Here is a 12479-nt window from a genome sequence, read left to right as displayed (position 1 = left end):
AATATTGAGATTATGGTGGTCGTGGTGTGAAATTGGCCTTAGTGTCCTATACAATTCCTAACATGCTGGGTAGCGTGTATACATAAAGAATAAATGGCACTCAAGGACTTATAAGTGAAAATGTATTGTGAGCAAAGTCATAAAATTTTGTGACTTTGTTTACAATGTACTTTATCACTTTAAAAGTCCTTAAGTTTTGTCCCTTTTCTCTGTATATGTATAGTGATGCATTTCACCACAGTCCACCTAGTGGCCACCTGCATCTCCCATCCAGGAGGAGTGGGAGGAATTGCAGGCTAGGGGGCGCTAAGCTAAAGCTTTGCCTAGGGTGCAGAGATCTTGCACCGGCCCTGTATCCACCTGTTTATATTTGTCAGTAAAGTATTTCTGTAATCTCAATTTTTTTTCTGCTCTCAATATATATTGTACAATGGGTCAGATTCAGAAGTGGTTGGAGTTGCTATTGCTGCTACTTATATGGAAGCAGTAGTGATAGCACTAATATGGTAATGCTGCAGGAGACGTCACATCTCCTCCTTGCATTAGTGATCCATGCTGTATCCTAGGATGTAGCATCGGATCACCTGAGACACAATCAGCCGGCTGTGTGACCCATTGGTCGCACACAGCAGGCTGCCACAGACCCAACAAGGTGGCAAGGGAATCTCAGTCTTCCAACAGAGATCCTGGCCTCATCAATCCCCCAAATTGAAGTCAATATCCCCAATATGTTGGGGAATGGCGGCCATGGCCGCCCCCAAACGGCAGCAGACTGTCAATCACTGACCTACAAAAACTACATTTTAGGTGACACGCGGGATCCTGTTAGATATACCCATGTTTAATAGTTTGCTTTCTTTATTTACGAACACATCTGAATGCAAAAATTGTTGTTTTCATTTAACATTAGTAACATTTACGAACAGGTTTCTTAAACAGAGAAAAGTCAATTTTCAGAAGATGGCAAGTTCTGTGTTGTGCTGGACTCCCCATAATGCATTGCTGTGCCATGACATAGAGATGGCTGACTTCCTGGTGTCTGTAATATAATGGATGTGTTATTCCTCCCCCCTCACTTAAACCATCAGTTGCACACATTGTAAACATGTCAAACTTTTTCACACTGTGCCAAAAGTTACAAATACAGGGGCAACAACTGTTTGTTTGTGCTGTAGAGTGAGTCACTTTAGGATAACATGCAGGCGCAGAAAAAATGCTATGCAGGTTCTTTTATTCATTAGTCTGCAGGGCTTACCTGTGCTGTGATCTGGATGAGTCTGGTTCATAGTGGATGTGGCTAGTTCCTTTTGTAAAAGGAAGAGCAATAAATCCGTGTCATGGACTCTCAGCTGTTGTCCTTTCACAAGTAGTATTAAGTAATGCATATTATCACAGTAAATAGAACGCCCACAAAATTAAGCTTAATTTTACATTTAATTTGTTCAATTTATCTTTATTTTGATTTTAAAAACTAATTTCTGAGGTGGAGTTACTACATGTCTTACAAATCAAAGCAAATACGATATCTTCCCATTCAGCTGCTATGACATAATTATGGCCTATGACATCAATCCAATTAGGTGAGAGTTATTTCATGAAACTAGCAGACATTCTCACAAATGCGCGCTCGAGAATCCACCAATCCAATTAACAATGTACTCACAGCAGGGGATTTGCGAATTGTCAGCCATATGCGATATGAGAGTAGTGCATGAAAAAGTGGGGGGACCTTCCTGGTACCAAAACAAAATAATTATTTCATTTGCACAATAATACAGAAGGCTGTTAGTGGTCATAAAGAAAATACTGTAGATTTTTAAATGCTGCTAAATGGCTGATTTGTGCATTTTAAAAAAAAAAGTAAAAAATTATAAAACAAAGTAAACTTTTTTTAATTTACTTTCATACTAAAAAAAAACCACAAAATGCAAAAAAAAAAGTAGGAATTAAGATGCTTCAGGGGTTCTTTGAGGTAACTTTGAATCAATGTAAAGAAATAAGAAAAGCTGTTATTTAAAAATATATAATAATAAATAAAAATAAATGGAGACTTCCAATTGCTTAAACACTTAACTGATGATTCCCCCCCCCCCCCAAAAAAAAAAAAAAACCGCTCAGAATTTTTTTATTTTATTTTTATGAGTGAAGTAGGTGAAGAACATGATTTTAACCTTATCCAAAATGATTTCCGGTAGGGAAGATTGGTAACATCGGTAACATTGCGACCATCGCAATGTTACTTTTTACCCGCCAGACAGCTGCCAGGTACACAAGGGGGATTCTGGGGGTGGCTTGGGGGGGGTTGGTTGACACTATCCCAGCGGCTTCTATTGTCTGCAGCCGCTGGGTGGGGGTCCTGCCGTGCTGACTGATCAGTAATGATCGGCAGCACAGCAACACTGAGGGGAGGATGCAGGGAGGGAAAGGGACCTTCCGGCCCCTCTGAGAGCAGCAGCGGAGGGAAGTTTCCCTGCCCTGCCGCTGCTAACACTCTTTATCTGACTGGTCGCATCCTGTGCGACCAGGTCAGATAAGACACTTGCTTGTATGGTAGCATATGATGCAACCATGCCAGGCAAGTGGTTAATTAACCATTGGAGTCCAAGAGGTTCTGCATGGTGTCCCTTTCCCTACCATCTGTCACCCTCAGTGAGGTGCGAACAGAAAAGGCGAGTTTCCTCTGCCTGGTTCAATAGGAGTTTCTAACTGGATTGCAAAATGCGCATTTGCAGAGAAAATTACAAATTGCACCCAATTAGATTGACCCCTACTATATTTTTATAACATGTAACCAAACTTGATTTAAATATGCAACACATATTTGAATATTCATAATATATTAGATAGTTGCTTTTCAATTTACAAAATATTGAGATTAATGTAAAAATATCACATTTACACGCAACTTGTACTAAATCAGTCAAACATATATTGTCATATTCTAACTTGCTGTAGCCAGTTTGGGCCTACTTATGAAGTCTATAATACATGGCTTTTTCCACATAGTTTAACAGTTTTAAGGATTAGTATTATTGCCTAATGCAAGAGATATTACCTAGATTAAACAATTGGGCACTTTTAAATATATAATGCTCAGCCAATCCATTTTGGGAGCATATATAATACTGAGTTATTAGCGCAGGTCTTGGGGGAAGGGGGGACATTGGTTATAACTCTCTGTATCATGCCTGTCTGCTCATGGCCCCCCATCTTCTGATGGATAACTGCACAAATATTCCATCCTTTGGCAAAGATAGAGATAAACGGGGAATTGAGCTGCAGTTCTATTTTGTTCTGAGAAATCAGGACTGGTGCTCAGGTAAGTTGTTTTTGTTTTGTTTTTTGTTTTGTTTTTTTCATTTTCCAATGTTAGCAAAATTTGTGTGGTAATTTACAATAGAGTAAAAATAAAATAAATGTATAATTGCGCATACCCCTATCACCATGAATACACATAAAAATATATTCACCCTTAACATAGAGTACGGGCCATGGCGTCAGCTATTATTATTATTATCCTTTATTTATATGGCGCCACAAGGGTTCTGCAGCGCCCAATTACAGAGTACATAAACAAATAATCAACCAGGAAAACAGCAACTTACAGTTGACTACAATATAGGACAAGTACAGGGTAAATAAACATAGCTACATCAGCAGATGACACTGGAATAAGTATCAGGTGGCAGAAGACTGCTGGATTTGGTGCAGCTGAAGATTATTAAAGTAAGAAAAGGGTAAGCACATGAGGGAAGAGGGCCCTGCTCGTGAGAGCTTACATTCTAAAGCTAGAAGAGTGTCAGATTTAGGGGCTTATGTAGCAATAAGCCTCCCTTTTTGATGGATCTTTGGTGGTGCAGTCACAACGCCACAATCATTTTACTCTGCTTTGATGTAAAAATATATGTTATGGTAAGAACTTACTGTTGATAACGGTATTTCTCCTATGTCCACAGGATAACATTGGGATATGATAAAGCAACAGCGGATTTGCACCAATCAGGTCAAAGCTTTTTGGTCTCCCAGCATGCAATGGGCCCATCCAGTGGCGGTTCTTGCCACGGGCAAGCAGTACTTTTGCCCGGGGGCGCCGCCTTCCGGAGGGCGCCGCACCAGGGCAAGATCCGCCACTGTGCCCCCCGCAGTGCCCTGCTGTGCCCCCCCCCCCCGCTTTGAAGGGAACCAGACGCGTAGCGTCTAGTTTCCCTTCATTGAAAGGACCTTAGTTGTGCGGTGCGCGATGACGTCATTGCGCACCGCACAGCAAAGGTCCTCTCCATGAAGGGAAACTAGACGCTACGGTCTGGTTTCCCTTCGTGTAGAGGACCTTTGCTGTGCGATGCGCGATGACGTCATCGCGCACCGCACAGCATAGTGGCACAGACACTAGGGGTCATAATTGACCTCTAGTGTCTATGCTGTTCTATGGGAGAGACGTAATAACGTCTCTCCCATAGATCGAAGAGAAGAGAGAGGGGAGAAGAGCGGTGCCGCCGGCGGAGGGGGTCTGGATCAGGAACGGGGATGGTAAGTATTCTTTTTATTTATTTATTTCCTTGCAGCGTCGTGACCACGCCCCCAATTGAAGCCACGCCCCCATATTTTGCCCGGGGCGCCACAACTCTTAGAACCGGCCCTGGGCCCATCCATATATCCCCGCCCCCTGGTTCAGACAAATCAGTTGTTTTCCCAAAGCTTAAGGCAGGAGTATCATAGATAGCCCTAATCAGGCGAGAAGAACACACATGCAAACCCTTCCATACATGAAGGAAGAAGTTAGTGAGTAAAAGGATCCTCAAATCAGGTGCGTCAGAGTGGGATCCCTGTGGATCCTGTGGACTTAGGAGAAATACCGTTATCAACGGTAAGTTCTTACCATAACGTATATTTCTCCAGCAGGATCCACAGGTTATCCACAGGCTAACATAAAGCAATTTATTGGTGTGGAAGCTCCTGATTGGACAGGAGAATCCTTTGCCCGAATTCAGCATCCTGAGAGGCAAAGGTATCCACGGCATAATGTATATTGAATGTGTTAATGGAAGACCATGTGGCTGCCTTATATATCTGTTCTGCTGAAGCACCACGTTGTGCTGCCCATGATGGACCTACCTTACGAGTAGAGTGAGTAGAGACATTAGCCGGAACAGAGAGATCAGCGTGAGAATATGCTTCTGAAATAGTCATCCGAAGCCACCTCGCCAGTGTCTGCTTATCAGCAGGCCATCCTCTCTTGTGAAATCAGTAGAGAATGAAGAGAGAATCTGTTTTTCTGATGGCACTGGTACGATCCACGTAGATCCTTAAGGCACGGACCACGTTCAGCGATGCATCTCCCGCAGAAAGGCCCGGTTCCTGGAAAACCGGGACTACAATCTCTTTGTTAAGGTGAAATTTAGACAACACCTTGGGAAGATACCCAGATTTAGTTCTGAGAACCGCTCTATATGGATAAAAGATCAGAAATGGAGGACGACATAACAGTGCCCCTAAATCTGACACTCTTCTAGCTGACGCCATGGACAGTAGAAAGAGAACTTCAGCTGTCAACCATTTAAGATCCACTTTATTAAGTGGTTCAAATGGGGCAACTTGAAGGGCCTTTAGGACTAAAATTAAGTCTCAAGGCACTGTAGGAGGAACAAAGAGGTTGAATGCGTAGCATTCCCTGGAAAAAAAGTATGCACATCCTGTAAGTTGGCAATTTTCTTTTAGAACCATACGTAGAGATGAGCGCCTGAAATTTTTCGGGTTTTGTGTTTTGGTTTTGGGTTCGGTTCCGCGGCCGTGTTTTGGGTTCGAACGCGTTTTGGCAAAACCTCACCGAATTTTTTTTGTCGGATTCGGGTGTGTTTTGGATTCGGGTGTTTTTTTCAAAAAAACCTAAAAAAACAGCTTAAATCATAGAATTTGGGGGTCATTTTGATCCCAAAGTATTATTAACCTCAAAAACCATAATTTCCACTCATTTTCAGTCTATTCTGAATACACCTCACAATATTATTTTTAGTCCTAAAATTTGCACCGAGGTCGCTGTGTGAGTAAGATAAGCGACCCTAGTGGCCGACACAAACACCGGGCCCATCTAGGAGTGGCACTGCAGTGTCACGCAGGATGTCCCTTCCAAAAAAACCCTCCCCAAACAGCACATGACGCAAAGAAAAAAAGAGGCGCAATGAGGTAGCTGACTGTGTGAGTAAGATTAGCGACCCTAGTGGCCGACACAAACACCGGGCCCATCTAGGAGTGTCACTGCAGTGTCACGCAGGATGGCCCTTCCAAAAAACCCTCCCCAAACAGCACATGACGCAAAGAAAAATAAAAGAAAAAAGAGGTGCAAGATGGAATTGTCCTTGGGCCCTCCCACCCACCCTTATGTTGTATAAACAAAACAGGACATGCACACTTTAACCAACCCATCATTTCAGTGACAGGGTCTGCCACACGACTGTGACTGATATGACGGGTTGGTTTGGACCCCCCCCAAAAAAGAAGCAATTAATCTCTCCTTGCACAAACTGGCTCTACAGAGGCAAGATGTCCACCTCATCATCATCCTCCGATATATCACCGTGTACATCCCCCTCCTCACAGATTATCAATTCGTCCCCACTGGAATCCACCATCTCAGCTCCCTGTGTACTTTGTGGAGGCAATTGCTGCTGGTCAATGTCTCCGCGGAGGAATTGATTATAATTCATTTTAATGAACATCATCTTCTCCACATTTTCTGGATGTAACCTCGTACGCCGATTGCTGACAAGGTGAGCGGCGGCACTAAACACTCTTTCGGAGTACACACTTGTGGGAGGGCAACTTAGGTAGAATAAAGCCAGTTTGTGCAAGGGCCTCCAAATTGCCTCTTTTTCCTGCCAGTATAAGTACGGACTGTGTGACGTGCCTACTTGGATGCGGTCACTCATATAATCCTCCACCATTCTTTCAATGGTGAGAGAATCATATGCAGTGACAGTAGACGACATGTCCGTAATCGTTGTCAGGTCCTTCAGTCCGGACCAGATGTCAGCATCAGCAGTCGCTCCAGACTGCCCTGCATCACCGCCAGCGGGTGGGCTCGGAATTCTGAGCCTTTTCCTCGCACCCCCAGTTGCGGGAGAATGTGAAGGAGGAGATGTTGACAGGTCGCGTTCCGCTTGACTTGACAATTTTCTCACCAGCAGGTCTTTCAACCCCAGCAGACTTGTGTCTGCCGGAAAGAGAGATCCAAGGGAGGCTTTAAATCTAGGATCGAGCATGGTGGCCAAAATGTAGTGCTCTGATTTCAACAGATTGACCACCCGTGAATCCTTGTTAAGCGAATTAAGGGCTCCATCCACAAGTCCCACATGCCTAGCGGAATCGCTCCGTGTTAGCTCCTCCTTCAATGTCTCCAGCTTCTTCTGCAAAAGCCTGATGAGGGGAATGACCTGACTCAGGCTGGCAGTGTCTGAACTGACTTCACGTGTGGCAAGTTCAAAGGGCATCAGAACCTTGCACAACGTTGAAATCATTCTCCACTGCGCTTGAGACAGGTGCATTCCACCTCCTATATCGTGCTCAATTGTATAGGCTTGAATGGCCTTTTGCTGCTCCTCCAACCTCTGAAGCATATAGAGGGTTGAATTCCACCTCGTTACCACTTCTTGCTTCAGATGATGGCAGGGCAGGTTCAGTAGTTTTTGGTGGTGCTCCAGTCTTCTGTACGTGGTGCCTGTACGCCGAAAGTGTCCCGCAATTCTTCTGGCCACCGACAGCATCTCTTGCACGCCCCTGTCGTTTTTTTAAAAATTCTGCACCACCAAATTCAAGGTATGTGCAAAACATGGGACGTGCTGGAATTTGCCCATATTTAATGCACACACAATATTGCTGGCGTTGTCCGATGCCACAAATCCACAGGAGAGTCCAATTGGGGTAAGCCATTCCGCGATGATCTTCCTCAGTTGCCGTAAGAGGTTTTCAGCTGTGTGCGTATTCTGGAAACCGGTGATACAAAGCGTAGCCTGCCTAGGAAAGAGTTGGCGTTTGCGAGATGCTGCTACTGGTGCCGCCGCTGCTGTTCTTGCGGCGGGAGTCCATACATCTACCCAGTGGGCTGTCACAGTCATATAGTCCTGACCCTGCCCTGCTCCACTTGTCCACATGTCCGTGGTTAAGTGGACATTGGGTACAACTGCATTTTTTAGGACACTGGTGAGTCTTTTTCTGACGTCCGTGTACATTCTCGGTATCGCCTGCCTAGAGAAGTGGAACCTAGATGGTATTTGGTAACGGGGGCACACTGCCTCAATAAATTGTCTAGTTCCCTGTGAACTAACGGCGGATACCGGACGCACGTCTAACACCAACATAGTTGTCAAGGCCTCAGTTATCCGCTTTGCAGCAGGATGACTGCTGTGATATTTCATCTTCCTCGCAAAGGACTGTTGAACAGTCAATTGCTTACTGGAAGTAGTACAAGTGGGCTTACGACTTCCCCTCTGGGATGACCATCGACTCCCAGCAGCAACAACAGCAGCGCCAGCAGCAGTAGGCGTTACACGCAAGGATGCATCGGAGGAATCCCAGGCAGGAGAGGAATCATCAGAATTGCCAGTGACATGGCCTGCAGGACTATTGGCATTCCTGGGGAAGGAGGAAATTGACACTGAGGGAGTTGGTGGGGTGGTTTGCGTGAGCTTGGTTACAAGAGGAAGGGATTTACTGGTCAGTGGACTGCTTCCGCTGTCGGCCAAAGTTTTTGAACTTGTCACTGACTTATTATGAATGCGCTGCAGGTGACGTATAAGGGAGGATGTTCCGAGGTGGTTAACGTCCTTACCCCTACTTATTACAGCTTGACAAAGGGAACACACGGCTTGACAAATGTTGTCCGCATTTCTGGTGAAATACTTCCACACCGAAGAGCTGATTTTTTTGGTATTTTCACCAGGCATGTCAACGGCCATATTCCTCCCACGGACAACAGGTGTCTCCCCGGGTGCCTGACTTAAACAAACCACCTCACCATCAGAATCCTCCTGGTCAATTTCCTCCCCAGCGCCAGCAACACCCATATCCTCCTCATCCTGGTGTACTTCAACACTGACATCTTCAATCTGACTATCAGGAACTGGACTGCGGGTGCTCCTTCCAGCACTTGCAGGGGGCGTGCATATGGTGGAAGGCGCATGCTCTTCACGTCCAGTGTTGGGAAGGTCAGGCATCGCAACCGACACAATTGGACTCTCCTTGTGGATTTGGGATTTCGAAGAACGCACAGTTCTTTGCTGTGCTTTTTCCAGCTTGAGTCTTTTCATTTTTCTAGCGAGAGGCTGAGTGCTTCCATCCTCATGTGAAGCTGAACCACTAGCCATGAACATAGGCCAGGGCCTCAGCCGTTCCTTGCCACTCCGTGTGGTAAATGGCATATTGGCAAGTTTACGCTTCTCCTCCGACAATTTTATTTTAGGTTTTGGAGTCCTTTTTTTACTGATATTTGGTGTTTTGGATTTGACATGCTCTGTACTATGACATTGGGCATCGGCCTTGGCAGACGACGTTGCTGGCATTTCATCGTCTCGGCCATGACTAGTGGCAGCAGCTTCAGCACGAGGTGGAAGTGGATCTTGATCTTTCCCTAATTTTGGAACCTCAACATTTTTGTTCTCCATATTTTAATAGGCACAACTAAAAGGCACCTCAGGTAAACAATAGAGATGGATGGATACTAGTATACAATTATGGATGGACTGCCGAGTGCCGACACAGAGGTAGCTACAGCCGTGGACTACCGTACTGTACTGTGTCTGCTGCTAATATAGACTGGTTGATAATGAGATGTAGTATGTATGTATAAAGAAAGAAGAAAAAACCACGGGTAGGTGGTATACAATTATGGACGGACTGCCGAGTGCCGACACAGAGGTAGCTACAGCCGTGGACTACCGTACTGTACTGTGTCTGCTGCTAATATAGACTGGTTGATAATGAGATGTAGTATGTATGTATAAAGAAGAAAGAAAAAAAAACCACGGGTAGGTGGTATACAATTATGGACGGACTGCCGAGTGCCGACACAGAGGTAGCTACAGCCGTGGACTACCGTACTGTACTGTGTCTGCTGCTAATATAGACTGGATGATAATGAGATGTAGTATGTATGTATAAAGAAGAAAGAAAAAAAACCACGGGTAGGTGGTATACAATTATGGACGGACTGCCGAGTGCCGACACAGAGGTAGCTACAGCCGTGGACTACCGTACTGTACTGTGTCTGCTGCTAATATAGACTGGATGATAATGAGATGTAGTATGTATAAAGAAGAAAGAAAAAAAAACCACGGGTAGGTGGTATACAATTATGGATGGACTGCCGAGTGCCGACACAGAGGTAGCTACAGCCGTGGACTACCGTACTGTACTGTGTCTGCTGCTAATATAGACTGGATGATAATGAGATGTAGTATGTATAAAGAAGAAAGAAAAAAAAACCACGGGTAGGTGGTATACAATTATGGATGGACTGCCGAGTGCCGACACAGAGGTAGCTACAGCCGTGGACTACCGTACTGTACTGTGTCTGCTGCTAATATAGACTGGTTGATAATGAGATGTAGTATGTATGTATAAAGAAGAAAGAAAAAAAAACCACGGGTAGGTGGTATACAATTATGGACGGACTGCCGAGTGCCGACACAGAGGTAGCTACAGCCGTGGACTACCGTACTGTACTGTGTCTGCTGCTAATATAGACTGGTTGATAATGAGATGTAGTATGTATGTATAAAGAAGAAAGAAAAAAAAACCACGGGTAGGTGGTATACAATTATGGACGGACTGCCGAGTGCCGACACAGAGGTAGCTACAGCCGTGGACTACCGTACTGTACTGTGTCTGCTGCTAATATAGACTGGATGATAATGAGATGTAGTATGTATAAAGAAGAAAGAAAAAAAAAACCACGGGTAGGTGGTATACAATTATGGATGGACTGCCGAGTGCCGACACAGAGGTAGCTACAGCCGTGAACTACCGTACTGTGTCTGCTGCGACTGGATGATAAATAATGATATAAAAAATATATATATATCACTACTGCAGCCGGACAGGTATATATTATATAATGACGGACCTGCTGGACACTGTCTGTCAGCAGAATGAGTTTTTTATAGAATAAAAAAAAAACACCACACAAGTCACACGACGAGTGTTTAACTTTTTCAGGCAATCACAATATAGTATACTATACTGGTGGTCAGTGTGGTCAGGTCACTGGTCAGTCACACTGGCAGTGGCACTCCTGCAGCAAAAGTGTGCACTGTTTAATTTTAATAATATGTACTCCTGGCTCCTGCTATAACCTATAACTGCTCCCCAGTCTCCCCCACAATTAAGCTGTGTGAGCACAGTCAGATATTATACATAGATGATGCAGCACACTGGGCTGAGCACACAGATATGGTATGTGACTGAGTCACTGTGTATCGTTTTTTTCAGGCAGAGAACGGATTATATTAAATAAAACTGCACTGGTGGTCACTGGTCAGTGGTCAGTCACTAGTAAACTCTGCACTCTCTAGTACTCCTAAGCTCCAGTAAATCAAGTGTCTCTGTCTCAATCTCACTCTCTCTCTTCTAATCTAAATGGAGAGGACGCCAGCCACGTCCTCTCCCTATCAATCTCAATGCACGTGTGAAAATGGCGGCGACGCGCGGCTCCTTATATAGAATCCGAGTCTCGCGATAGAATCCGAGCCTCGCGAGAATCCGACAGCGTCATGATGACGTTCGGGCGCGCTCGGGTTAACCGAGCAAGGCGGGAAGATCCGAGTCGCTCGGATCCGTGTAAAAAAAGCTGAAGTTCGGGCGGGTTCGGATTCCGAGGAACCGAACCCGCTCATCTCTACCATACAGTCAATGCTGACACTTGCACTCTCAATGAAGCCACCTGCAACCCTTTATCCATTCCTGCCTGAAGGAATGCTAAGACCCTGGAAACTCTAAAAGACCTAGGGTCCCTTTTCCGTTCACTGCACCAATGAATATAGGTTTGCCATATTCGGTGATAAATTCGAGCTGAGGAAATTTTCCTTGCTCTGAGTATTGTTTGAATTACCTGTTGTTAGAATCCTCTTGACTTCAGGATAGAGGTCTCAAGAGCCACGCCGTCAAAGACAGTCGATCCAGGAGTCTGTGATAACAAGGATCAGGTCAGTAGATCTGGTTGTTCAGGGAGCAGGAATGGAGCATCCATCGACATTCTCTGCAGATCTGTGTACCAATGTCTTCTGGGCCAAGCCGAAGCTATTAGTATCATAGCACCCTTTCCTTGCTTTATCTTTCTCACCACCCTGGGTAATAAGGTGATTTGAGGAAACACATAGGCCAGATGAAAGTCCTATCTCACCGACAGGGCATCCACAGAGACTGCTCTGGGATCCTGTGCTCTTGACCCGTATGCAAGAACTTTGATGTTCTGCCGGGACGCCATGAGATCT

General features: G+C 45.0%; 1 long non-coding RNA gene across 1 annotated transcript in view; it reads right to left on the bottom strand.

The window, feature by feature from the left end:
- Positions 1-840: 840 nt before the first annotated feature.
- LOC134933107 (uncharacterized) overlaps positions 841-12479 on the bottom strand; it is a 168600-nt gene continuing 156961 nt past the window's right edge. Inside the window, exon 4 of the long non-coding RNA XR_010179605.1 lies at positions 841-1039. This is a non-coding gene — a long non-coding RNA (uncharacterized LOC134933107). The remainder of the gene's footprint in view (positions 1040-12479) is intronic.

Source organism: Pseudophryne corroboree, chromosome 6, assembly GCF_028390025.1.
Source record: "Pseudophryne corroboree isolate aPseCor3 chromosome 6, aPseCor3.hap2, whole genome shotgun sequence".
In the NCBI taxonomy this organism is placed as follows: domain Eukaryota; kingdom Metazoa; phylum Chordata; class Amphibia; order Anura; family Myobatrachidae; genus Pseudophryne; species Pseudophryne corroboree.
The sequence above is the reverse complement of the archived record's forward strand: the minus strand, read 5'-3'. Positions and strand labels throughout refer to the sequence as shown.